The sequence below is a fragment of the Pristis pectinata genome, chromosome 20 (assembly GCF_009764475.1).
Source record: "Pristis pectinata isolate sPriPec2 chromosome 20, sPriPec2.1.pri, whole genome shotgun sequence".
Lineage (NCBI taxonomy): Eukaryota > Metazoa > Chordata > Chondrichthyes > Rhinopristiformes > Pristidae > Pristis > Pristis pectinata.
Genome location: NC_067424.1, coordinates 10,988,655 through 11,015,266, shown reverse-complemented (window position 1 = coordinate 11,015,266; position 26,612 = coordinate 10,988,655). Strand labels below are relative to the sequence as shown.

At 42.3% G+C, this 26,612-nt stretch overlaps 1 protein-coding gene across 1 annotated transcript in view; it reads right to left on the bottom strand.

The window, feature by feature from the left end:
* The window catches only part of cntn2 (contactin 2), a 164,323-nt gene that overhangs the window by 111,842 nt on the left and 25,869 nt on the right, over positions 1–26,612 (bottom strand). The gene's annotated exons all lie outside the window — the stretch shown is intronic.

The following is a 26,612-nucleotide window of genomic DNA, read 5'->3' as shown; positions in this document are numbered from 1 at the left end:
ATAAGAAGGAGGTGGCTACAATTGTGCCATTCAAAAGAGCAATGCATAAAAATATTTCATGTCTTCAGATCATTGAGAACTGTTGTAATGAGCCACTTCTGTAGCTGGATTGGGATTCATTAGTTACATTTTTACAATCATTTCAGGCAGATCTGCAAAGTAACGTAAGTGTCATCTGGGCTCTCCCATCTGATTATTGGCTTACTACTTTGTTGGTAACCAGTGGAGTGTGAAGAAGGTAATTGGGTTTGCTTTGGGCATTATGATTTGGCAGCCTTATTGTGAGAAGCTTCTTCCTATCAAAGATCCCTTACATCTCTTGTGTCCAATGTTTGCTTCCTCTGCTCACTTGGAGACAAGGCTGTGGATGCTGAGTAGGGTTATCCTCCCGGTGGTTGCTTCCACCATGTTGCTCCTGTTGTTCTTGGAGCTCTGCACCTTGGGTCCTGGGTCTCCTTGCTGCTCTTCCACCAGTAAGGGTTGCTGTCTTCTGTTTGCAAGATTGTCCAGGATACTGCTATGGAGTCTCCTCACCTGCTTGGCACACTCTTTCGGATTCCATTTAGGCAATGGAATCTCATTTTTAGAGGTCTAATGGTATTTTTCGTAGCAATTCTGATCCCTGCATGGTTCTTGCTGTGTCTGCAATCAGCTGCTGTGGTTGGAAAGTGCACAGGTAGGAGAATTACAGAGTGGTCCTCATCTCCTTGCATCCATCACTCTGAACAGTGCTGCAGCTAAAAAAGGCTGGCAGTGTGGTCTCTCTGAGGATGGATGAGTTGAGTATTTCCCAGAGACATGGCAATGAGAAACAGGAATGATGATCCACAACCACTTGCACACTGTGGGAGTGGAAACCTTTCCCTTTGATGAAACAGTCTGGATGATTAAGGGGATTCCTTATGGGCACATGAGTGCAATCACTTGTGGGAAGCCAGAGGTGCCGGCAAATTACGGTGGCCAAGGTGGCACCTGTTCCTCCTGCAACCAAAGCAGGCTACCTTATTTCTCTGTGAGTACCTTGGTGACCTCTCTGTTGCAGCTGTGAGCAGCAGAGAAGCAGGCAGAGATCTCTTATGGTTGCTTGGAAAGATCCTGTGATAAGGAAGTCAAGAGCCAATGTGACCTTGATCTGGATGAGAGAGTAGTCCAGATACATGCATGCATCCCTGCGTACGTTAAAAGATGAACTCTCAATCTCCCAATCTACCTCATCATGGCCCTTGCACTTTATTTCTCCACCTGAGCTGCACTTTCTCTTAATTGTAACACTATGTTTTGCATTCTGTTTTCTTTTTACTACATCAATATAACTATCTGGCATGATCTGTCTGGATGGCAAGTAAAACAAAAGCTTTTCACTGTATCTCGGTGACAATAGTAAATCAATACCAATACCAGACATAGCTGAAGGTCTTTCTCCAGCATTACATATAACTCAGTGATGACAGCTTTGGAAGCTTGTCCCCACAAATATATCGTTCATTGGATAGGTCCTTGTAACATCTGGGAATATAGTCTTTGATGGTGGACCTTTTGCTCTAAGATCTCTTACCCATGCTGAATGATAGCTTCAGCACACTCTGTGGATGGTGTCTGAGCAGCCTAGAATGGGTTCTGAAGCTGCCGAGTCAGGTATCCCAATGTCAGCAGTGGGTCCCTTTAAATAGAGAGAAAAGCAACAAAATAGTGTGATGTGCTCATATGAGACTGTCTGAGGAAGATCATAAGCTGCATCTTTGATCTCCATAATATGCTGATGAGGAAGGAAATTGGCATTGTGCAGCACTAACATTGCTGGGTGTGCGTCTGACACTGCAAAAACATGTGGTGTGCTAATGTGAATTCCAGTCCAATTCTGCAATGGGCATGATTTCTCTTGGAAACAATTGCCAGTTCCATTTACTCCAAGTTTACATTGATTTATGTCTGACTTGTTCATAAAAAAATGAGCACTAATCGATCTAGTTTCTAGGCTTTTGATTTCAATGTATTTTCAAGTGTTTGAGGCCCAATATGGTGAGGTTGCTGAGTAAACTAAATAGCTATTTTTCCTTATGTTTGGTTTCAGGTGATATTTATGACAGTACCAGGGAGCATTGTTGCCTGACAGGGTTGGGCAGCTATGGGAGTGGCAATGATCTTGACCAAGTGGTCTTGGTTGGGATGGGCGGGCTCAGAATCTCAAAGAAGACAGGAGATGGCAGAGACACGGAACTTAAGGTGATGGAATCCCCCTGAGATGCTGTAGTCAGAAACCATCTGGGTCCATGGCTAATTTTAAAGATAAGTGCTCTATCTATAATAGTCCTGGTCAGGACAGTATCCAGTGCCCTGTGACAGGAGACTGCTCCTTGATAAACAGAAGTAATAAGGACATTTGATATGGGCAGTGCTTTACTTATTTGTAACTGGTGCTAAAAGAAGGCAGTACATGATCAGGTTGTAGTGGTTGTCCATTCTTTCATATTGGCCTTCATCGAGGTTTTTCATAATAAGACGTGCTGTTGCAGGCTGTCTTAATGAGTGTGCCTCACTCCACTGTCTAATTCAATGCAGAAATCCTATCAAAATACAATTAACGAGTTGCGATTGTTGATTCTTAAGCTGTTTATGTAATTTGTGAAATTCTAATAGTTACTAAGCCTCTCCTTAACTGCAATAAGTAAGCAAGGAAGGAAGACACAAGGGAAAATCAAAGCTAGATTTATTATACGTGAAGGATGGGTCAGGAATCTGCCCCTTTCATTCAAAGCAAGAGAGATACAAGAGAAATCCTTATGCAGAAGGACATAAAGCGGAGGAGTTTTGCATGAATCTCATTCAATTGGTATATGAAATGTTAATTCATATAAACATATGAACAATGAGCAGGAGTAGAATCCTTGGGTCTGTCATTAGAAGATAAAGTCCTCCACTAGTTCATCATTCTCAGTTGTCCTTACTATTCCTTTGCCATTTAACTTTAAGTTGCCTTGTTTAACATTCTGAGGTGTCTGCATCTACTTTGAGAATAAAAGGTTCCCATATCCACCAATTTGAGAGAAACCTTTTACTTCTTAGGGGGAGATATCCAGTACATTGCAGAATTTTGCATGCATGCTTCTGACCTTTGCTCTTTAATTTTTATTCTTCCAATTTCAAGAAGCAAGTTGGGTCAAAGGGTAAACATATCTCAGTCACCAGGGTAAAAGATTAAAATGCTTGCTATTGAATTTTTCCATCTAAGTGGCTTGCCTCAATCAGAATTTGCCACACAGAGCTGGGTCACTCCAATCCACTAATGAGTGAACCATTCAACCATTAGATCCCCAAACAACATCACAGAAGAATTAAAATTGTTGCACAGAGAGAGAGGGAAATAGAAGGGAGTATTTCTCCACTGTTCCATTCACATATGTCTCCTGTGCTTGAGGACAATTGATCCCATTGACCTCTCTCTTTCCTTCCATCCTTTCCACTGCCACATTATTCCCCATCTCTATGTCCATCCATCCCAGTAGCCATCCAAGAAGCCTCTTTTCCTCCAGCTCTACATGTTGTGCATTTGACACTTCTTTTGGCCCATCATTGTGTCTTTAGCTGTCTAGCCAGTAGAGCTCCCTTCTTCAACCTCTCAACCTCTCCACTTCTCTCTTTCTCCTTTATCCAATCCTTCTTTGAGCCAACTTAAAAGACATTTGGACAGGTACATGGATGGGGAAAGTTTAGAGGGATATGGGCCAAACGTAGGCAAATGGGACTAGCTTAGCTGGATAGCTTGGTCAGCATGGACGATGGATAGCATGGGTCAGTTGGGCAAAGGGCCTGTTTCCGTGCTGTATGACTCTGTGATTCTATGACTCCATAACCCTTTTACCAAATCTTTGGCTGCTTATTCCCCATTTTTCTCTGATAATGCTCCTGTAAAGTGCCTCAGAATATCTTATAATGTTAATAGTAAAGCTTGCTGATGTTGGGTACATGATGTTCTCCTGTAATAAAATTATGCTGTGTTTTGCTAAAATATTTATTCTTATTCCAGTAGGACAATCCCTTGAGCCTTGCTGCCATGACATCATCAGTATGCAATGTCTCTGAGCGCTATGTAGTGGTTCCATAGAAAACAGTAATGTCAAGTTGAAGAACCTACCTCCAACTAAGAGACGTGCAAAATCAGCTACAAAGTGTTAGCCTTCGATCAGTGGATAATCCTCTTGTGGAAGTCAGAACGTTGTTGGTTTAAATCCAACTTGAACAGTTGACCTATGGTTATACTAACAGTGAGGGAAACTACTGAAGGAATTCTACACAATTGGAAACACTGTCGTTTGGATAAGATTTTAAACTGAAATTCTGCCACTCCTCTGAACTATCCTATGGTGCCACTTGAAGAATTCCAGGTAAACTGCCTTATATGAAAATCAAAAAAAAACAGAGGCTGTAAATCTGAAATAAAAACAGAAACTGATCTCCTTCCCCGTTCTAATGAAAGGTCTTCAACCTGAAACATTAGCTTTGTTTCTCTCCCCAGAGATGTGGCCTATCCTGGCTAATATTTGTCCCTAAGTATAATCTATAAAACTGACTAGAGGGCCATATAATTCAATGCTCTTTGTGGGAACTTGCTATGCATAAAATTTCTGCTGTGTTTCCTACATTACAGTCGCAACTATATTTCAAAAGCTAATTCATTGGTTGTAACTTTGTGAAGTCAATGCTTTAGAAATGCAGAGACTTTCCATTTCTTCACTTGTGTGGGGTCGCATTTTAGCACAACTACCAGATTTATTGGAAAGATGTTGTATTCTACCTCCCTTTGTATTGCTTCCATAATGCATTGAGATAGTCCTCATTCAGGGGATGAGACAGGTCCAACATGGGTTTTCATGTAACTAACCTCATTTTTCATTCAAACATCAGGGTGCAGTCCTGCCTAATTGCTTTATCGGGAAGCACTTTCAACATGATGGGCTTTTCATAAGATTCCATTCCCTTGAAGAATATTTTATAAACAGGAGGGAAAAATAGAATATGTCCCTGGATACAAATGGAACATCTCCATGTGTAACAAATTAGAGAGACTGGATTTATGGTGGTAATACTCGAGGGAAGTAGAAAGTATTTTGTGGATTTTTATCTGAGCCAGGAGCCCCTATTAATTGGGAAATAAATTGCATCATCAGAGAACTGCAGATGACAAAGACACCATTTATCATTTCATTCACTGAAGACTATTAATAAAGGAATATAGAATATTCAGTTTGCAGAACTGGAAGGTTTGTAGTTTATATTCCTCTAGCCCAGGGCTATCTCCACAGTTTAGTCATTAGACTGTTAGAAGCAGCTCACAGCTGAAGCACAATCCCACTTAGTGAACTGCTCTGCCTGGAAGCTAACACTGTCACAGATGCCTAGTCCCACAGTCAAAAAAAAACTGTTCTTTAGTCTATTGTAGGTCTGCACTAAATCAACTTGAAAAATTAGTCATGGTGGCCAGCTCAAGGATTCTACCCAGCTGAATTCCAGTGTAGCTAAGGCCAAATAGTGCTGCGGACCAAGACTTTGTTTGCACATCATGTCAAATACTGCCCCTTATCCCCACTGCATAAAATATAAAGCACACGCAATTCTACCGTAACTGGATCAGATGCTCCTCTCAGTCTCAGCGTCTGAGTACAGGTACTTGTCAGTGTATATTGTGCATGCATGTTAGTCTCTGTGTGTACGTGTGTGTAATTGAGTGTATAAATTTGTGTTCATGTGTATGTGAGAGTATGTGTGGGTTTTTTTATAAGTGAGTGTGTAAGTTTGCGTGTGAGTCTCTATGTCTGTACGTGTGTGTGACAGAGTGTGTAAATGTGTTTTCATGTGCATGTGTGTCTCTGTGTATGTGTGTGAGTGTAAGTTTACGTGCAAGTCTCTATGTAAGTATGCGTGTGATCGAGTAAGTATGTGTGTGTGTGCACGTATGCGGCAGTTATGTGTGTATGTTTGTGTACATGTGTGTGAATGTTTGGTGTGTTTGTGTGCCTGTGCATGTGTATGGATTTGAATGTGAGTGTATGTGTCTGCGTGTTTGTGTGTGCATGTGTCTGCATATGTGTGTTTGTATGTGTCTGTGCATGTGCTTGTACGTGTCTGTGCATGTGCATCATCTGTTGTGTGAATATTTGTATGTGTGTGTATGTGTGAACATTTGTGTTGTGTGCGTGTCCATGCACATTGTGTGTGCACTTTGTGTGTGCATGTGTGTTCATGTGTGTGCATGCATTTGCATATGTGTGTGTATATATATGTACGTGTGTTTGAGTGTGTGTGTGCGTGCATGTGTGTGTCTGTGTGCGCGTGTTTGTGTGTGTATGCGCGTGTGTGTGCGCGTGTCTGTGTGTGTGCACGCGCACGCGTGTGTGTGTGTGTGTGTGTGTGTGTGTGTGTGTGCGCGCGCGCGTTTACCCTCATCACTTCCTGCATATGGAGCTGTAATTACTTTTCCACCTCAGACAGTTGGCTGGAGTCCGGCTCAGTGGAGTTCGGAATGATACTAGTTTTCATCCATGCTCCATTCATACTCACACATTCTTAAAATTAAAACAAAGGCAAAAGACTGAAGTTGCTTGAAACCTGAAGTAAAACCAGATGCCAGAAATATTCAGCAGGTCAACCAGCATCAAGGAAGGGGGAGAATGAGTTAATGTTTCAGGTCATTGACCTTTCACCTGATGCCTCCTCAGCCTCTGTGCCTTGCTGACATCGGGTAAATATTTACCCTTGCTTCTAAGCTCCCAGCAAGTACAGTAGGCACAAAGTGGCAGCAGCATCCAGTTTTTCACGGGATGCCTATTTCCATCATCTGCAGTATTTTGCCTTAGTTTTCATTTAGAAATATCTGAGGAGTAAATAGTGGGATCATCCTGACCCCTGCACCAGACCCATTGCCACTGACCCAGGGATTCAGCAAAACTGTTCCGGGTGCAAAAGCTTTTTGATCTACACATGCAGCAACTAATGAGGACTCGCACACACAGGCACACACACATGCACATGCATGCACACATGCACACACATGCACAATCACACACATGCACAGAGAGAGAGAGACACACACACATGAACACACACACACACACTCACATGTGCACACACACAGGCACGCACATATGCACAAACGCACACACGCATGCATGCAAATATGTGCACACACATATGCATGCACGTACACACGCACGCGAACACACACACACACATATGCACAGAGGTGCGCACACATACACAGAGGTGCGCACACATACACAGGCACACACACATTGTAGAGACCCATTGAAGTGCCATAATCTGTTTCCATCTCTTTAACATCATACACTTTTGTTTTATGTGTAGTTTGGAATTATCAGTGTGAGAGTTTCTGCTATTCAGTTGTGGAACATTTTCCAAATTTTCCAATTATTGTGCCTGTTATCACAGTAAAGAATCACAGGTCAGCTGAGCCTACTTAAATGTGGTGAAGCTCTTTTTACACTGCCCATATGATACGGTCTCTAAAGAGAGACCATTTGTGCATCACCATAAATCTTTCAAATTATGGTCTCTCAATGGGCAACAGTTTATCTGGTGCTGAATTATGAACTCATTCTCATTAGGAAATGAATTAAAATTGGCTTGATTCACTTCATAGGGAAATCCTGGAGCCAATTCCTATCCGACACACCTGGGTCTCCATCAAACTCTGATCTACAACACACCAAGACATTCAAAACAGATCCTAAATCCCCTATCAATAAAACAAAAATTGCACAACTCCATATGCTCCCCATCTGGCCTTGTTATGTTTTTTTATCTGGAGCCTTTGCTGCTAACTCTTCAGAAAGCTGAGGCCAGGCAATTACTTGTCCCTGGTTGCCTGGTTAGGTTCACCTGCTCTGTAACGGGTAAGAGGTGAGTCAGACCCTGACACCTGGGGACGGTGATGAGGTAACCCAGCACTGTCTTTCTCCCAGCTCTCAGCTTTATCTCACTTTGCACAAGAAGTAGGCATGGAGAAACCAGTCCCTTGAGTAGTAATTAAAAAAAGCTCCACGGGCCCTGAATGGTGGTGGAAGGAGGTCGATGGAAAAATATTAGGTAGCATAATTACAATCTGTTCCTGAGACCCTCCTGCAGCAGTATGTTATCTCCAGACTTGGATTCACCTTCAGATACCTGCAGCACTCATCATAATGTCCATCGCAGTGATAAGCCTATTGAACGGTTCCCTTATATAAGATGGACTCTTGACCTCACAATCTACCTTGTTTGACCTTGCACCTTATTGTCTACCTGCAATGCACTTCCCCAAAGCTGTGACACTTTAATCTGTATTCTGTTATTGTTTTTACCCTGTACCACCTCAGTGCACTCTGTGCTACCTCAGTGCACTGTGCAATGTATTGATCTGTACGAACGGTATGCAAGACAAGTTTTTCACTGTACCTCGGTACAAGTGACAATAATAAACCAATACCAATACCAATAATGCCTAAATCATTCCATGATCTTGATTCTCCCTGTCTTTGTACCCTCCATCAACTCTACAAACCCTTGAGAACCTTCTGGCCTCTTGCGCATCTCTCACATTTTTTGCTTGAGCATTGGTGAGCATACTTTCTGTCACCAAAGATCTAAACCTTAGAATTCCATCTCCAAAACTCTGAACATGTCTTCCTCTCTCTCTTACCTGACCAAGCTTTTGGCCACCTGTCCTGATGTCTCCTTAATGTCTAAGTAATTATGCCGCTGTGAGGCATCAAGGGATGTTTTAGAACATCAAAGGTGCTATGTAAATGGAATCAATGCTATTGCAAGGTTGCTGTAGTCATAGCACAGTAAAACAGAGCTGAGACAAATTGTAATAAAAGGTTTTACTTGGTAAATTTTAAGTCTGCTGAGGCAAGTCTTTTTCCCAGGGTGCAAATGTCATATACTAGCGAGCATAGCTTTAAAGCGAGAGGGGGAAAGTTTAAAGGAGATTTACAAGGAATGTTTTACCACAGTAGTGGGTGCCTGGAACATGCTGTCAGGGGAAGTGGTGGAAGTAGATACAACAGCAACATTAAAACGGATACATGAACAGGCAGGGAATGGAGGGATGTTGACTATGTGCAGGCAGGTGGGATTATTTTGGATTGACGTCATGGTCACCACAGACATCGTGGGCTGAAGGGCTTGTTCCTGTGCTGTACTGTTCTATGTTGTAAGATCATTTTAAACCAATGAGTGAAAGCCCATGGAGTGCTCACTTGAGCTGTCTGGACAAACCCTGAAATAATGTGCAGAAGTTCCAAACTCCTCAGATCCTCAAAGTGTGCCCAAAGCACCTTTTATATAAAGCAGCTAAATAAGGGAAAATCTTCAAGTGCCCCAGCCACAAACTGAGCCTTGACTTTTAGGGCTCTTGTCATTGCTTTCTCATTCCGAGCAATAGCTGCCAATTTAAATGCTTGTTTTGGAATTTTGGGAAGTCTCTAGATCCTTAGCTTTACTTCAAGGCTTGAGAATAGAACAGCTAATATTCCAGAGTCAGCATGCCAGTTGTAAGAACATCCAAATTAAACTGTCTCGCTCCTTGACTGTGGCCCTCACACAGGGATCGATGGTTGGGAGAGGCTGGGCAAGCACAGATTGGCTGTCATCCTTGGCTGTGCTGTTGAACTGGGTAGATCATTCTTTATCCTTTTAGCTCTGCATGGAGATACAATGCACCAGCAAACTTGGCCACTTTTTTCTCAGCTGCTGGTCAGGATGCACACCTGATGGGAAATACTAAGCCATGCAGGTCTGGGGCCTGTACCATGCATGGCTGACCAACTTCCTGAAGTTCTCCTCAAACAGAAATTACGGTTGATGAGAAGGATGAATGCCCCTTGAAAGCAGCCTCCAGGGAAGTCAGCGAGGGGCGTGATTCTGGTGTCCTTGGATGTAGATATAACATTTTCCTTTTTGTCCCTGTTTTTACCTGTCTTAAGGATGAAATTCGCTCAAGTGTCAGGGATATTTCAATAGTTGCCATTCTCACTTCTGAGCTGGAACATTATCATTGATATTGAGCTCAAAAGGTGACGGTTCAGAGGTGGGAAGTGCTGCACTATTGGAGAGATTGTCTTTGGAGAGTGTTGTAATATTGGAGGGGTTGCCTTGGGGAGTCTGCCTGTCAGAGATATTGCCTTTTGGGTAACACTTGAAACCTCGGAGGATATAAAAGATCATGAGACAGTTTTGAACAAGAAAAGGACTGCTTTAACCAAACTCTGGATCATACTTATCCCTCAATCACTAAAGCTGATTATTTAGTCATTATCGCATTGCTGATTGAGGGATTGCAGAAGTGAGTGGCTGCATTTCCTACAATACAATATTAATTACACCTCAAATATATTTCATTAGCTGCAAAATATGCTGCATTTGAAAAAGGCACTATAGAAATGCAAATCTTAATCATTGGAGCGATGCATGGCTTCATAGAAAATGAGCAAGAAGCAATTTTATTATCTGATCAGAATTAGGAATGGGATTAAATGTCAGTTTTGCCAGTGATACCAGCATTCCAGGGAATTAATTCACATTGATGGCTTTGTGGACATGGCTTGGGTTGTATTCTCAACAGGTGTGAAGAAAATGATCTGATCTTGTCTTACAAGCAGGAGCAAATGCTAAACTAGCTCCTTTTGTGGAATCACAGTTAATGATGCACTGCACAAGGAGGCCACTCTGCTGACTGAGTTCACATGGGGACTTAATCTGTAGCAAATTCCACCTTCAGCAATTTTTTACCAAGCTGACTACTGCCAACTTTTCAAATTAGATATTTTTAAAACTGTTAGTCCATCTGTCAATAGTACTTTGCAAATTTGCTCTCCTTGTCCATGGGTCCATTGTTGGAATTGTCTATCTAAGGATGGAACTTCACACAAAGAAGCAATAAGCAAGTTAATAGTTCAAGTGCTGTCAACCAGCATCAACAAATATTTATTAATTAATTATTGTGTGGATTTTCCAGTATTAAACACTTCAAGTTATGTAAGTTTTTAATTTAATGGATCTGCCTGGTTCTTTACCTTGGTTTAACTGTTAGCTTAAGAGTAAGGTAACATGTTTAGGAAGGACCTTATCACAGCCTCAAGGCATTCCAAAGAATATTACAGAGTGAGTTAATTTGGAAATACAGGCACTGATCTGCAGCTGCAGGAAATTTGTGCATTGGAAGATTTCATAGTAAATGGCTTATGGTAAGATACAGCACAGAACAAGTCCTTTGGCCCATTAAATCTGTGCCGAACATCAACCACCAATTTACACTAATCCTACATTAATCCCATTTTTTAAATTCTTCCCACATTCTCATCAACTCCCCCCAGATTCTACCAATCACCTCTAACAAGGGAAAATTTACAGCAGCCAACCTGCACGTCGTTGGGATATGGGGGGGAAAATGGAGCACCCAGAGGAAACCCATGAGATTACAGGGAGAACATGCAAACTCCATGCAGACATCACCCGAGGTGAGGATTGAACCTGGGCTTCTGGCACTGCGACACGGTGGCAAAACTAGCTGTGCCACGATGCTGCTCTAGAATTGTCTCAGGGAGGAACATTGACCATGCCTCTGCTTCTTGAATAGGCTGGGAGAACCACTCACCTTCAGAACAGGAGCCAAGCTTACCATCTCATCGAACAGACAGTACTCATGATCTGTAATCCAACACTATTCTATGTGCCATCTTCTTCTACACTCTTGATATTGCCCTCCAATGTCAAATGATTAACTAAACTAGCATCCACTGTTTTTGTGGGAGGGAGTTTACACTTCGACAATGCTCTGAATAAAGGAAAGTTTTCTCATCTCTCTCCTGAGTAGCCTGGCTTTGAATGTACACCCTTATCCTGGATTCCCACACTAAAGGAAACTATTTCCATTTGGTAACCTTATTAATTCCTCTCTAGATCCTAAAAACCTCAACGGAATAACCCATTAATCTTCTATATTTCAAGGAATACAAGCCTAATTTATGCAATCTTTCTAACCTTTGGTAACATCAGAATCCCCCCTGCAATTCCTCTCTTTAAATGTTAAAGTTTGTTTTTAAGCTACAGTATCCAGAAATGTAAACAGTTCTGTCGCCTTCTGGATTATTGTTTTCTGCCTGGTTGTTCCTTGTTGGCATTCTATTCCTTTTTGCCCCTAAGTCTCTTTAGATCTTCAAAGTCACTGGCTTTTTTCCCTATATCATCTGTGGTGGAATTCTTGGTGGAGGGAATTGCATGAAACAGTGAATGAAGTCATTGTTCATCTCTGCCCTGCTCCAGTTTATCTGCTGCGGAAACAAAATCACTTATCCCTACCAATGTTACCCCAGTCTTGGCTATTCCAATTTTCTCCTGACTGGAACAACTTCTGTTGCTCCTGTAAAAACTCATTCAAACTTCTGACACCCATATTTTAACTTATATTGAGTTCTGTTCACTCAATTATTCCCATGCATCTGGTGAATTACATTGGCTCCTGCCTCTGACAATGACTCAGTTTTAACATCCAAACCCTTCTCTGTCTCTGCAGCCCTACAACTGTCTGAGGTCTCGAAGACTTCCTGCATATCCTTCATCTGCCTTTCCTGCAGTTGTGGAATTCCCTCTGTAAACCTCTCTACCTCACTGCCTGTGTCTGTTGCCCTTAAGATGCTCCTTAAAATCTCCCCCTTTTACCAACCTTTTGATCACCTGTGCTTCTTCTGTTCAACGACGTCCTTGTGAAGCAAGTGTGGATGTTTTTACTACTTTAAGACCACAATATACCAGAATATGCTAGCTGTCAGAGGAAGAGGTTGAGGTAGATATATTAACAATATTTAAAATACACTTGGACAGGTACACAGTTAGAAAAAGTTTAGAGGGATATGGGCCAAATGCAGACAAATGGGACTAGCTTAGATGGTCACCTTGCTCAGCATGGACGAATTGGGCCAAAGGGCCTGCTTCCATGCTGTATTACTCTATGACTCTAATATAAATATGAGTTGTTGTTTTAGAATTAGTGAGCGGCTTTCACAGCCTCTAAGCAGTGACCCAACCGCAAAACAGATCAGGTTGATGAAAGAGGAATCGTGGACGGTCTGAAGTGCTAGCAGTAAGGTCTGGAGGAGGTTTCAACGTCAATACTGTAAAACTGAATCACGTGTGAGGTAGGATCCAGAACTTATTGATAGGAGGATTGTTTAATCAAAGATCCCTCCCACCCTGGACATTCTCTCTTCTCCCCCCTCCCATGGTAGAAGATACAAAAGCCTGAAAGCACATACCACCAGTCTCAAGGACAACTTCCACCCTGCTGGTATAAGATTATTGAATGGTCCCCTTGTATGATAAAGTCGGCTCTTGACCTCACAATCTACCTCGTCATGGCCTCGCACCTTATTGTCTGCCTGCACTTTCTCTGTAACTGTAACAGTTTATTCTGCATTCTGTTATTGCTTTTACCTTGTACTACCTCAATGTACTGATGTGAAGAAATGATCTGTATGGATGGCATTACAAAACAAAGTTTTTCACTGTACCTTGGTACCTGTGACAATAATAAACCAATTTGCCAATTTGCTTACACAATTTTGCTAAATGTCAGGTGCCTTACTGCATAGAGCAAAGCAAGTTCAAACTCAGGCAAAGACTTGCAGGATTACTGCATCGCACTGATCCTTGTTTGATGACGATATTGTGCGCAGAAACTGTGCTTCATCGCATTAACCTTTAGTTATTTCAAGAGAACTGCATCAAAACTTGGTTCAACTGCACTAAGAGTATTGTTCTAATCTCCACTTTATGGCTGTATAGAGGGATTCAGAGAATAAGGAGAACAGTGAGGCTGGAACTGAGGGGTTATTGGGAAGGAATCAACAGGCTGGAGTTCTTTTCTCTTGAAAAGAGAAGGCTGAGGTGTGATGTTGGATCTGTTAAAATTACCAAGAGATTTTAGTAAGGCAGGGATAGAGAAGATATTTTCACTCATGGGGTTGACCATAACTCCAGCCCATAAATATAAGGAAATCACTAATAAACCCTAAAGGGAATTCAGCAAAAACATCTTTACCCCAAGAGCAGTCATAATATGAAACTCACTGTCACAGGGAGTTGAGCCAAATAGCAGGATTGCTTTTAGGAGGAAGCTGGATAAACACCTGAGGGATAAAGGAACAGCATTAGCTGTAGGGTGAGATGAAGGGGTGGGGAAGACTTATATGGAGCATTAATTCAAGCACAAAAATGTTGGGTCTAATGGTCTGTGCCAACTGCATATACTACGCATTTGTTTTACCATGTTAAATTCTTATAGATTATGAGACAAATATTAATGCATTAGGATCCTTGAGAATATAATAAACTTATACAATAAACACCCACTCAAAAATTGAGAATTGTTATCAACAACCTTGGAGATGTGTTGCCTGGCAGTGAGGTAGTTTATGGGCACACTTCACATCTGAGCAGTTAATAGTTTCATGCCTCTGGGTATTTGTCATAAATATTCGTATTTATGAAAGAGCTTTATGAGCTCTAAAGCAGGCAGTGAGGTGCAGCAATGCACAATGTTTCACCTGAAGATGAGGGGAAAATGGATTTTGTTGTATCTCAGCTCTAAGTATTGTGCCTTCTCTTAGTTACACTTGAGTAGTAACTGGTGCCATGTCAAGGCATATTGCCAATAAGGGAGGATGTGTTGCCAAGATGGGAGGTACGTTGTCATCAATAGAAGGCAAATTGCCAATCTTCCAATCTTTGAGGTTGGAGCAAATTTCTAGTAGATTGGAGTTGTCTCTGCTAAAACTAACATTCATATTTATTCTCATCTTATATTACCAAGTGAAAAACAAGTTATTCAATTGTACGTCAATCACAGAAAATTAAATAATAAAAAATGATAATGAGTATGAGAAAGTCAGTGGAAGGGCTGAAGTGGTAATCATGTCATTTAACACTCAAGATATCAAAACGTTCCCAGGCCGAGAACAGCAAAGCTCACCCTCAACAGATTCAACAATATGCGTCAACTACAATCTATGATAATAGCCACTGTTTAACCTCTGCAATGTTCCTGTTAACTTCATGAATTGGCCCCTGAACTCCAGAATTCTCTGCTTAAGCCTCACTGCTCTCCTCTGTAGGATGCCTCTTAAAATCTCTGATTACCTATCTTAAAGTAGCTCAGTGTCAGATTTTGAGTGATAACACTTCTGTGAAGTGGCTTTCACCACAGGGTGTGTGCTATGTATAACTGTGTGCTGTTGCTTTTCTTATTAAAGGAAAGGTACACTGGCTTGGGACATGGCACTGTGAAAGTTCATTAGATTGGTCTTGGGCTAAGGGAAATTGTTTATGACAAAAGATTACACAGATTGGGACGATATTCTCTTGAGTTTAGAGACATTAAAGATTCTGAAAGTGCATTAAAAGAGAGATGTTGAAAGGCTATTTCACCTGATGGCAGAGTCTGCACCAAGAGGTCTTGGTCTGGGAATAAGGGGTCATCTATTTAAGGTGGAGATGAAGAGGAATTTTTTCTTTCAGAGGAATTCTCTGAAGACTTGTGGAGGCTGAATCACTGAATGTGTTCAACACTGAGAAAGATAGATCTCTGGACTGTAGGGGAATCAAGGGTGCTGGGGATCAGACAGAAAAGTGGGACAGATCATATCAGCCAGGATTATACTGCATGGTGGAGCTTGTTTCTGGTCTCTGTTTCAGGCTCTCGTGTTAGTAACGCTGTATAAATGCAACTTGTTGCCATACCTACAATGTTTGTTTGCTCTTTCTCTCTCTGTCATAGAGAGTCACAGAGAGATACAGTACAGAAGCAGGCCCTTCGGCCCACTAAATCCACCCCAACCATCAACCACCCATTTACACTAATCCTACATTAATCCCATTTTTTATATTCTCCCCACATTCTCATCAACTTCCTCCAGATTCTACACACTAGGGGCAATTTACAGCGGCCAATTAACCTACCAACCCAGACAGGCTGAGAACAGCAAAGCTCACCCTCAACAGCTTCAACAATATGCGGCAACTACAATCTATGATAATGACCACTGTTTAACCTCTGCAATGTTCCTGTTAACTTCATGAACTGGGCCCTGAATTCCAGAATTCTCTGCTTAAGCCTCACTGCTCTCCTCTGTAGGATTCACATGTCATTGAAATATGGGAGGAAATAGGAGCACCCAGAGGAAACCCGTGCGGTTCCACACTCCATGCAGACATTTCCAGAGGTCAGGATTGAACCTGGTCCCTGGCACTGCAAGGCAATGGCTCTACCAGCTGTGCCACTGTGCCACCATCTGTCTTTCTCTCTTGGAGAATGCCAATCTACTGTGGACTTCTGTCCAGTTCTGGATGGCTTGGTGATGTGGATTGGATCAGTCTGGACTGGATTCAGTGCCATCCTAGAAATCATCTCTTTGCTGCTTTTTCAATCTTGTATCCAAACTACAAACCAGCAGCTGCATTGTCCTCCATCAAGGAAGGAGATGCACTTCCCAGGTGCTGGTTTGCTCTTGCTGCCAACTGACCGCAGAATATCACTGAGTGTAACCACAAAGTTCAGAACCCCGCACTCTCCTCTCACTTTGACCTGCACACAGCTTCGGAACAATTAAACTTCAATAAAAGTGAGTGAAGCAGGGCAATCTGACTGAAAAAATTATTCATACAGACTGATATAGGTGGCAGTGCTAGACAAGATCCAGCTACATGAGGAGTAAGTCTACTTAGACTGCTCGATTGGCTTTTTGCTACCTCACTATTTATCAGTACTCGTGTATGCCTCGCCAGCTGTGCCTGCCTTTAGAATTATGTTAAAAATAAAAACAGAGTGTGCTGGAACTACTCAGCAGGTCAGGCAGCATCTGTGGAAAGGGGAAGAGAATTAACGTTTCAGGTCAAATAACTTTTGTCAGAACTTTCCATGTTTTTCTTAAAGTTGCTTTGTGCCTTTTAATTGTAAATAGAACAATTTAAAAGGAATTGCTCACCCACACTTCAATATCTCTAAAATCCTTGTATCATAGAAATAATAATTTAAAAAGATTGATACACTCATAACATGACTGTTCAACACAGCTGGCGAATTTGTTGTGTGATTGAGGCTGCCAAAATTGAATGGGACAACTTGTCCTGCTATTTTTCTTCTGATTGTTAATCTTAAAAGCATGCTGTAGAGAGAATAATACATGTTTTAAAAATCTGATTTTTATTATTTTTTACACATGGGATAGGGACATTGCCAGATATGCAAAATTTTTATGGGGCAGGATTGGGTAGATACAGGTCGGAGATTTCCCCTGGCTGAGGAGTTGAGAATTAGCCACGGTCTCAAAATAACGGACAGGCCAGTTAGGACTGAATGGAGGAGAAACTACTTCAGGTAAATAGCAGTGAGTCTTTGAACTTTCCTTCCCTGGAGGGCTGTGGAGGCTCAGTTAATGACTGCATTTGAAACAGAGATTGATTGATTTTTCAATATTAGAGGAATTATGGGGATAGAACAGGACAATGGAAGGTCAGCATTGAGCTTGCTAAATGATGCACCAGACTTGGGGTACTTATAGCCCACTCCTCCTTCTTATGTCTTAAAAAACACTTCCTGACATCGCTAAATTTCCTTGAGAAAGTGTTGGAAGGTCCCTTCTTGAACTGTACACTCCTGGGGTAAAGCTATTGCCACATTGCTGAGGAGAACAAACTTTGAGAACTGATGAAAGGTCACACAGCAATGATGAATGATTGGTGATATATTTCCAAGATAGGACAGTGGGTGACTTGGAAGGGGACTTGGAGGTGACTGTTTTTCTATGTACCCACAGGCTTTGTACTTCCAGGAAGAACTCCTAAGCTGTGGGTGTGTGCATGAGGAATACAGCCCCCATCACCAAGAATCATTTAGCACAGTGAGGATGTCTGCTTATGTGCATTTGCATTTAATGTGTGGTCCACCACAAGTGATCAGATTTAAATTCCTTTGCATTCCCCACACTCAATTGTCATGGTCATGTGCATGGTACAGTATGTCCCTCCTTTGTGCCCTCCATCAAGTGAGTTGGGGAGTGTATCACTGGTCAGAGTTGTGAGGTGTAGTTTGGGTGTAGGGTGGATGGTCAACAGTGTGACTGGGTGGATGACCGCTGGGCAGGTTAACAAGATGGGGTGGTTTTAGAGTCAGGCAGGTAACTTGGGGTGCGGGATCAGAGGAATGATGGGTTGTTGGAGATGGAATCGGGGGGGGGAAGTGAGATAGAAATGATGGGGTGGCACAGTGGTGCAGTTAGTCGAACTGCTACCTCCAGCTCTAGTGACTGGGGTCAATCCTGACCTCTGGTGCTGTCTGGGTGGAGTTTGCATGCTCTCCCTGTTACTGTGTGGCTTTATTCTTTATGCTCTGATCTCATATCACATCGCAAAGATGGGTGGGTTGGTGGATTAATTGGCCACCATACATTACCCCAACATGTAGATGAGTGGGAGAATTGGGGTGAATTGATGGGAATGCAGGAGAATAAAATGGAATTAATGCAGGCTTAGCGTAAATGGGTGCTTGATGGTCAGAATTTACTTGGTGGGCCGAAGGGCCTATTTCCTTGCTGTCTGAATCTATGACTTTTTGACGTGGGTCATTCAGGGAATGGTTAAGGACATCAGCAGCAAGTGAGGATGGTGAAGAGGTGTGCGTGTGTGTGCGTGTGTGTGTGTGTGCGTGCGTGCGTGCGTGTGCGTGTGTGTGCGCTTGTGTGCGTGTGTGCATGTGTGTGTGTGTGTGTGTGCTTGTGTGTGTGTGTGTGTGCTTGTGTGTGTGTGTGCTTGTGTGCGTGTGTTTGTGTGCGTGTGTGTGCGTGTGTGTTGGGAGAGGGATGTGGGTGACAATGAAAAGTTAAGGAAGGAACATGAATAACTCAGACCCACTGGCAGCCACTTTAACTGCCTTTTAACTAAAACCAAATCTGGCCTCAACCCTCCAGTTAAGACTTCTTCCATTTTCCACTGCCAGAGAGTAACTTACTGCCGGATACCCAATGATTCACCTACCCCTTGCACCTATAGTGTTGATATTTTTGGTCCAGTTAACTTTCAGATCATTTTCCATTTGTGAAATTTAATTCACTGGAAATTTCTTTCTGGCAATGTCAGTGATGATCAAGCCCAGTTGTGCCTTTCTGCACTATAATGTAACAGGAGGAGAGATGTAGGCAGATCCTTGGTTTGATTAGTAATTAAGAAATAGACTTTAGGATTGTCCACCCATCATCTATCCATCCAGCTTCTCAAGGATACAGTATTGAAGCCTCAGTAGATTTTAAAATCCTGATTCCCCTGTCAGCAGTTGTTGATAATACAGAGCCATTACTGACATCAGTACAAAGCATTTGGACACATAGAAACAGTCATTTGTTTTTAGTATGAAGAATGTGATCAGCGATAACAAAGCCAACTTGTATTTCTGGAGAATTCCTCGTTTATGGAGGAGATTGTGAAAGGTCTTTATAACAAAGGAAAGGAAACAGTAAATATTGAGTCAGAAAACCAAACAGAAAAGAAGGGCTTCAGCAGAGGTTTCATGGAACATGGATTCAAGTCCAGCACAGAATAAATTAATAGAATTAATACTTCCACGCTAGTTGTTTAATTCCATTTTGATGCTCGCTCATACTCTATCGTAGACATTATGCTTTTCTCCTTTCTGATGAAGATGTGGTGCAGTGAGTTGGAACATTGCCCTTTAATCTTGAGAACATTGTGTTAAAATCAGCACAAATAGAAGGGATGAAATGTCATAACAAGAACCATAAATTATCTTTGCTCTTTTCATTGTCCCCTTGTGCCAGCAAGCATGCCTTGGCCAAGGCGATGATGAGGTGGCATCCTCCAAGATTGAATGCCATGCTCTTCCTTGATAAGACAGTAGATGTACAAAGAGTAAAGCAGGGCTTTCCCTGGGATTAAAATCCCTCACTAAATGGCTATGAAACAGATTAGATCTGTTGTAATGTCAATCCCCAATCAAAGGTGTAAATCTTCTTCCAGCTACAAAATGAAAGAGTTTCAAGTTGTGAGAGATATCATGAAAAGACCAAGAAATTAAGATGTAGAGAGATAATGCGTTAATGTATATAATTATTGCATATTACATAGCAGCTAAATCACAGACTTTGGCACAACTGGTCAATGCCTGCATTCATGCTCCACTTGAATCTCCTCCTCTCCCTTTATCTCATCCCAACAGTATATCCATCTATTTTTTTTCCTCTGGTGCATTTATCCAGCTTCCCCTTAAATACAATCAGGCTGCTTGCCTCCGTATGATTCCCAATCCACTTTAAGTAAAATACTTTTTTTACTATTTCACCTTTGTCCTGCTTGAGGCAAGGGGTGAGGGATGACAACAGTGGACTGAGCATGTATCATTCAGCCCACTTAATGTTCTATCCACTGACAGCAATGTGAAGCTCAGCTAAAAAGAGCTTTAAATTAATGGCTTTATGAGCCTTGATCTGCTGAGACCTCTGTTGAGGCAGCCTAAATTAATTTTTCTTTTAGTGACTTCTTATATTGTTCAGTCTTTTTCTATCCTTCTCACTTACTCTCGGATCTCTTTCATTGGCAAGTCCCAGTTCAGTGTATCTTTCAAGTGCGTTAATGTACTAAGTTGAACAGCTATTGATAAATAGGTAGGGGGATTGTGAGGGTGTTTAATGTGCTTGTTGCTTCTGAAGCAGGTGGCCAGCAATTTTATGGTGTTGAGCAGCTGCACCCCAGAGCAGGGAGCTGATATCATGTCTGGCTAAGCATATTTAAAGGGGAGGTCTTAAAGGGGAGGTGCACCGTGTGTGCAACAGGTGAATGCAAGTCTTTTACAATTAAAGTTAACCTAGAATCATTGAGGAAAGGCAAAGAGAGAGGCCTCTGCAGGAGGTCTTGATGTGATGGGGAGTAAGGATCTATCTGAAAAGGGCCAGGAGGACCTCCACAGGCAAACTTCCTGAAGATGGTGGATGCAGTCAATTCCAGGAGTCAAGTCCCAGGGACTGAATGCTGTGCTACGAGGTCATATCACACAAAATGCTGGAGGAACTCAGCAGGTCAGGCAGCATCTATGGAGGGAAATAAACAGTTGACGTTTCGGGTCGAGACCCTTCATCAGGACTGGAGAAGGACTCCGGTCCCGATGAAGTGTCTCGACCCGAAACGTCGACTGTTTATTTCCCTCCATAGATGCTGCCTGACCTGCTGAGTTCCTCCAGCATTTTGTGTGTGTTGCTCCAGATTCCAGCATCTGTAGATTCTCTTGTGTCTATGAGGTTATATGTCCAGTCAAGATGACAGATAGCTTCTTCGAGTGGACGATACAAGTGAGTGGGACAGTGGCACAGCTAGTAGTCCCTCACCGCGCCAGAGACCCTGGTTCAATCCTGACCTCAGGTGTTGTCTGTGTGGAGTTAGCACATTCTCCCTGTCACTCTGAGGGTTTCCTCCGACTGTTCCTGATTCCTCCCACAACCTAGAAATGGTGGGGCTGTTGGTTAATTAAAATAAAAACAGAAAATGGTGGAAATACTCAGCAGGTCAAGTGCATCTGTGGGAAGAAAACCAGAGTCAATGTTTCATGTTGAAGACCCTTCATCAGTTGATTTTTCGACCTGAGAGGATCTCCTCCTTTAATGAGAGGAAAATAGAGGGAGATGGGCATTCTGTAGGTAGGAAGGAATAGCTATGTTGGCACAACATTGTGGGCCGAAGGGCCTGTTCTGTGCTGTACTGTTCTATGAAACATTAACTCTGTTTCTCTTCCCACTGATGCGGACTGACCTGCTGAGTATTTATAGAATATTCTGTTTTTATTTTAGATTTCCAGCATCTGCAGTTTTTTTTGGACTTCCACATGGTAGGTTAATTAGCCTCTAAATTATCTGTAATGTGTTGGTGAGTGGTAGAATTTGGGGGAGTTGATGAGAATGTGGGAAAAATACAAAAAAAGGAATTAATGCAGGATTATTGCAAGTGGGTGGTTCTCATTGGTAAAGGATCTTTGGGCTGAAGGGCCTGTTTCCGTGCTGCCTAACTCTTTGTCTCCATGACTCTGACGCTCAGTGCACCACCTCCCTATTGCCCACCTGTCGCAGTATTTAGAAAACAGAACATTCTTAGATGTTCCTCCCCCTCATACACTCAGCACTCCTCCTAATTTCCCAGCTTGTATACACTGCCATCTGTTCAACCACCACTACTGCAGCATTCCGAGCATCGCATGGTACAAACGTAGGCAGGCACAGTAGTGTAGTGGTTAGAGTAACGCTATTACAGTGCCAGCGACCTGGGTTCAATTCCGGCCGCTGTCTGCAAGGAGTTTGTATGTTCTCCCCATGTATGCGTGGGTTTCCTCTAGGTGCTCTGGTTTCCTCCCACATTCCAAAGATGTACGGGTTAGGAAGTTGTGGGCATGCTATGTCGGTGCCGGAAGCATGGAGACACTTGCAGGCTGCCCCCAGAAGACTCTACGCACAAAGATCCATTTCACTGTGTGTTTTGATGGACATGTATCTAATAAAGACGTCTTATCTTAGCTTACATAGTTGGAGACAACATGAGATGATGGTCAAGGACATGGGCCCCTGCATGAAGTTAGTCAAGACGGAGGCAATGTCCATCCTGACTAAAGCAGCCGCAGAGAACCAGGTCCAGTGTCATGGTTGGGTCTCTCACTTCTAATCTTCACATCCCATTTCCCTGCTTGTCCCACAACCTCTTCAAACTGCGGACGGTGTGAGAATCCACATCTTACTTCTCAACTTACCCCCACTCAGCTACTCTCATGCAATGTTCCTTTCAGGTGACAGAGGACTAAACCTGACCAGGTAGATAGAGGATGGTGAAGGTGAAGGCAGACGATCAACTGGACTTAACAACATATATCCCCATGAACAATTAAGGGAACACCTTAGAACCTGATTCTGCATGTGGTCAACCACTTGGCAGGAATAGTCTGCAGTCAGAGTGGCCCTAAAGTGCACAGCAGGCACCAGCTCTACTGAGGGTGAGGTTGCATGCACGCTGTATAGTGGAAGACTCAAACAAAGACACCAGCTTGGGGAAGAAGCTAACTTCCAATGAAATTCTTTGTGTACTAGCAGGCCTGCCAGGAATCCTTAGTGCGGTATTAAAGAGCATGGAGGAGTCTGGCACTAATCTTGTACTGGGCTTTGAACAGAGCTTGAAATCCTTTCTTTCTAATACAGATGTGATGGGCAACTCCATTAACGCCCCCAATGTATTGACTGCTGGCTGATGTTCCCGTGTCCATTGGAAGCTCCAAGTGCTTCAGTGGAGGTTCAGCCTGGTGCCATGTAAACTTAGATTACGGAGTGGACAGTGGGGCAATAATCTAGAGTCTTGGGTTAATGATCTGGAGACACAAGTTCAAACTTGTGATACCTGGAGACCTTAGTTAATTAAATACATTTTGAAGAAGGATTTGTTATCAGTAATAGTGGGCATGAAACTATCAGGTTATCATGAAATTTATCTGGTTTTGTAATTTCCTCCAGGGAAGGTAGCCTGCCATTCTTACTCAATCTGACAAATATGTAACTTCAGTCCTACCGCAGATGCCTTTGAAATAGCCTGTTAGGAGAGGGCAGTAAATGCCAGCCTCATCAGCCATCGACGCCCATGCATAAAGAACATACTCTTGCAAGTTCAGACTCTTTCATCTTGGCTCAGCACACCAATGTTCAAAGGGGTTTCAAAGTCTCGCATTACCCAGTAACAAATGAAGAATGGCTGTTAAATGGAAAAGTGGGATCTATTTTCTCCAGAGACATGAAGTTTAAGTGGAGCTTTGATTGAGGTGATTAAAATCGTGAAATGTTTAGATGGAATAAATAAAGAAAAATGCTTCCCATTAGCTAAAGAGTTGATAACTAGAAGGCACAAATTGAAGCTGATCAACAAAACAACAAGAGGATCCATGAGGTAAAACACTTTTACACAAAATGTTTCAGTTTTGGGATCTCTTGTCCAATAGTGTAGGGAATACAAGTTCAATAGCAGCTTTTAAACAAAAAACGTTCCAGAAATTTTGAGAAGATACTGGAAATGGGATGAACTGCATTGCTTTTTGACATCATTGGCATAAACATGCTGGATTGAAAGGCCTCCTTTCTTGCTGTACTAGCCCATACGTCTATATTAGTCTTGAGATACTAGCAACACACTCAGGAGAACAAACCTTGTCAAACAATGAGCAGACTGGGCAGATCTATTATGTCACAGAGTTCTTTTCATCTACAAAGAGTATAGCACCTTCAGATCTTATTCCAAATTTAGAGCCTTAAGATATTTTTCTGAATAACAGATGAACAAGCAAACAAGTGATGCTATGTGATAGTTTCAGATTTACAGTCAAAAATCAAATGGATAAGATATAAAAACATAATTCAAAGCTAATCTTTCATATGAACTTTGAAGCACACACTTTGTTGTTTTTATCTGATTTTCTTGCTCATGTGGGAATTATAATAATTAATATTAAAATTCAAGCAGATTTAATCCCTTCTTGGAGTTTCCCGTGTACCCACTTTAACCAGCAATGAGGCTTCAAGCTGAATTTGACATTTAACAAGAAAACCAATTTTTTAAAATTTCCACAAACAGAGTTATCAAAATTTCCTAGAGTTTTAATATCTTTTCATTCACATTTAAAGCAAGCTTGTCAGTCAGCAACAACATCTTGGTTTCATATAGTGTTTGTAATATGAACAAATGTTCAAAAGTGTTTTACAGTACAACTTCAAATAAAATTTGATACCAAATCACATAGAGATATTAGTATAGGTGACCTAAAGGTTATTTTTCATTCACAGGATGTGGGTACCATTGATAAGACTGGCTGTTTTCTCTCATCCCCAATATTATTTTTCAAATATTAAACATTATTGATAAAACTTGCATATATAATGCAGTACATTCATATGTTGCCATTCACAGTATAAGGCAGATCATTCCACTTACTTATAAGATTAATGTAATGTATGAATTAGGAGCAGGAGAAAGCCATTTGGCCCCTCAAAACTGTTCCACCATTCAATAAGATCATGGTTGATCTAATTGTAAGCTCAACTCCACTTTCTTGTTTACCTGTTATAACCTGATACCCCCTCGACAATAAAGTATCCATCTATCCCTGCCTTTAAAATATTAAAAGACTTTGCTTCAACTACCCTTTCAGAATGAGAATTCCAAAGACTCATGACTCTCTGTGAAAAATAGATGCCTCATCTCTGTCTTAAATCATTGACAGTTTATTTATAAACAGTAATCCGTAATTCTAGATTCCTTCCCAAGAGGAAACATCATCTCCACATCCACCCCATCAAGACCGCTCAGAATCATATATCTTTCAATCAAGTCTCTTTTCATTCATCTACACTCCAGTGGACACAAGACATGCCTGTGCAACCAGTCACAATCAGTGCGGATCGGTAGAAACATCCCCGTGTCTGCGTGGGTTTCCTCTGGGTGCTCCGGTTTCCTCCCACATTCCAAAGACATATGGGTTAGGAAGTTGTGGGCATGCTATGTTGGTGCCGGAAGTATGGCAACACTTGCGGGCTGCCCCCAGAACACTGTACGCAAAAGATGCATTTCATTATGTGTTTCAATGTACGTGTGACTAATAACGATATCTTATCTTCTCCTCGCTGACAATCAACACAGGCACACCTCAAGGATGCGTGCTTAGCCCACTGCTTTCCTCTCTCTACACTCATGACTGTGTGGCTAGGCACAGCTCAAATGTCATCTATAAATTCATCAATGACGCTGCTGTTATTGGCAGAATCTCAGATGGCGATGAGGAGGCGTACAGGAATGAGATAGGTTGGCTGCTCGGGTGGTGTCACAGCAACAATCTCGGCCTCAGCATCAGCAAGACCAGGGAATTGATTGAGGACTTCAGGAAGGGGGGGGGGGTCGGGAGAACACACACCAGTCCTCATTGAGGGGTCAGCAGAGGAAAAGGTGAGCAGCTTCAAGTTCCTGGGTGTCAACATCTCAGAGGATCTCTCTCGGGCTCAACAAATTGATGCAATCGCGAAGAAGGCACGCCAGCGGCTCTACTTCATTAGGAGTTTGAGGAGATTTGGTATGTCACCAAAGACTCTTGCAAATTTCTACAGATGTACGGTGGAGAGCATCCTGACTGGTTGCATCACCACCTGGTATGGAGGCTCCAATATGCAGGATTGGAAGATACTGAAGAGGATTGTAGACTCAGCCAACTCCATCATGGGTACAACCCTCCCCACCATTGAGGACATCTTCAAGAGGTGGTGCCTCATGAAGGCGGCATCCATCACTAAGGACCCTCACCATCTGGGACATGCCTTCTTCTCCTTACTACGATCGGGGAGGAGGTACAGGAGCCTGAAGACCCACACTCAACATTTCAGGAACAGCTTCTTCCCCTCCACCATCAGATTTCTGAACGGTCCATGAACCCATGAACACTACCTCGTTATTCCTCTTTTGCACTACTTATTTATTTTTGTAACTTATAGTAATTT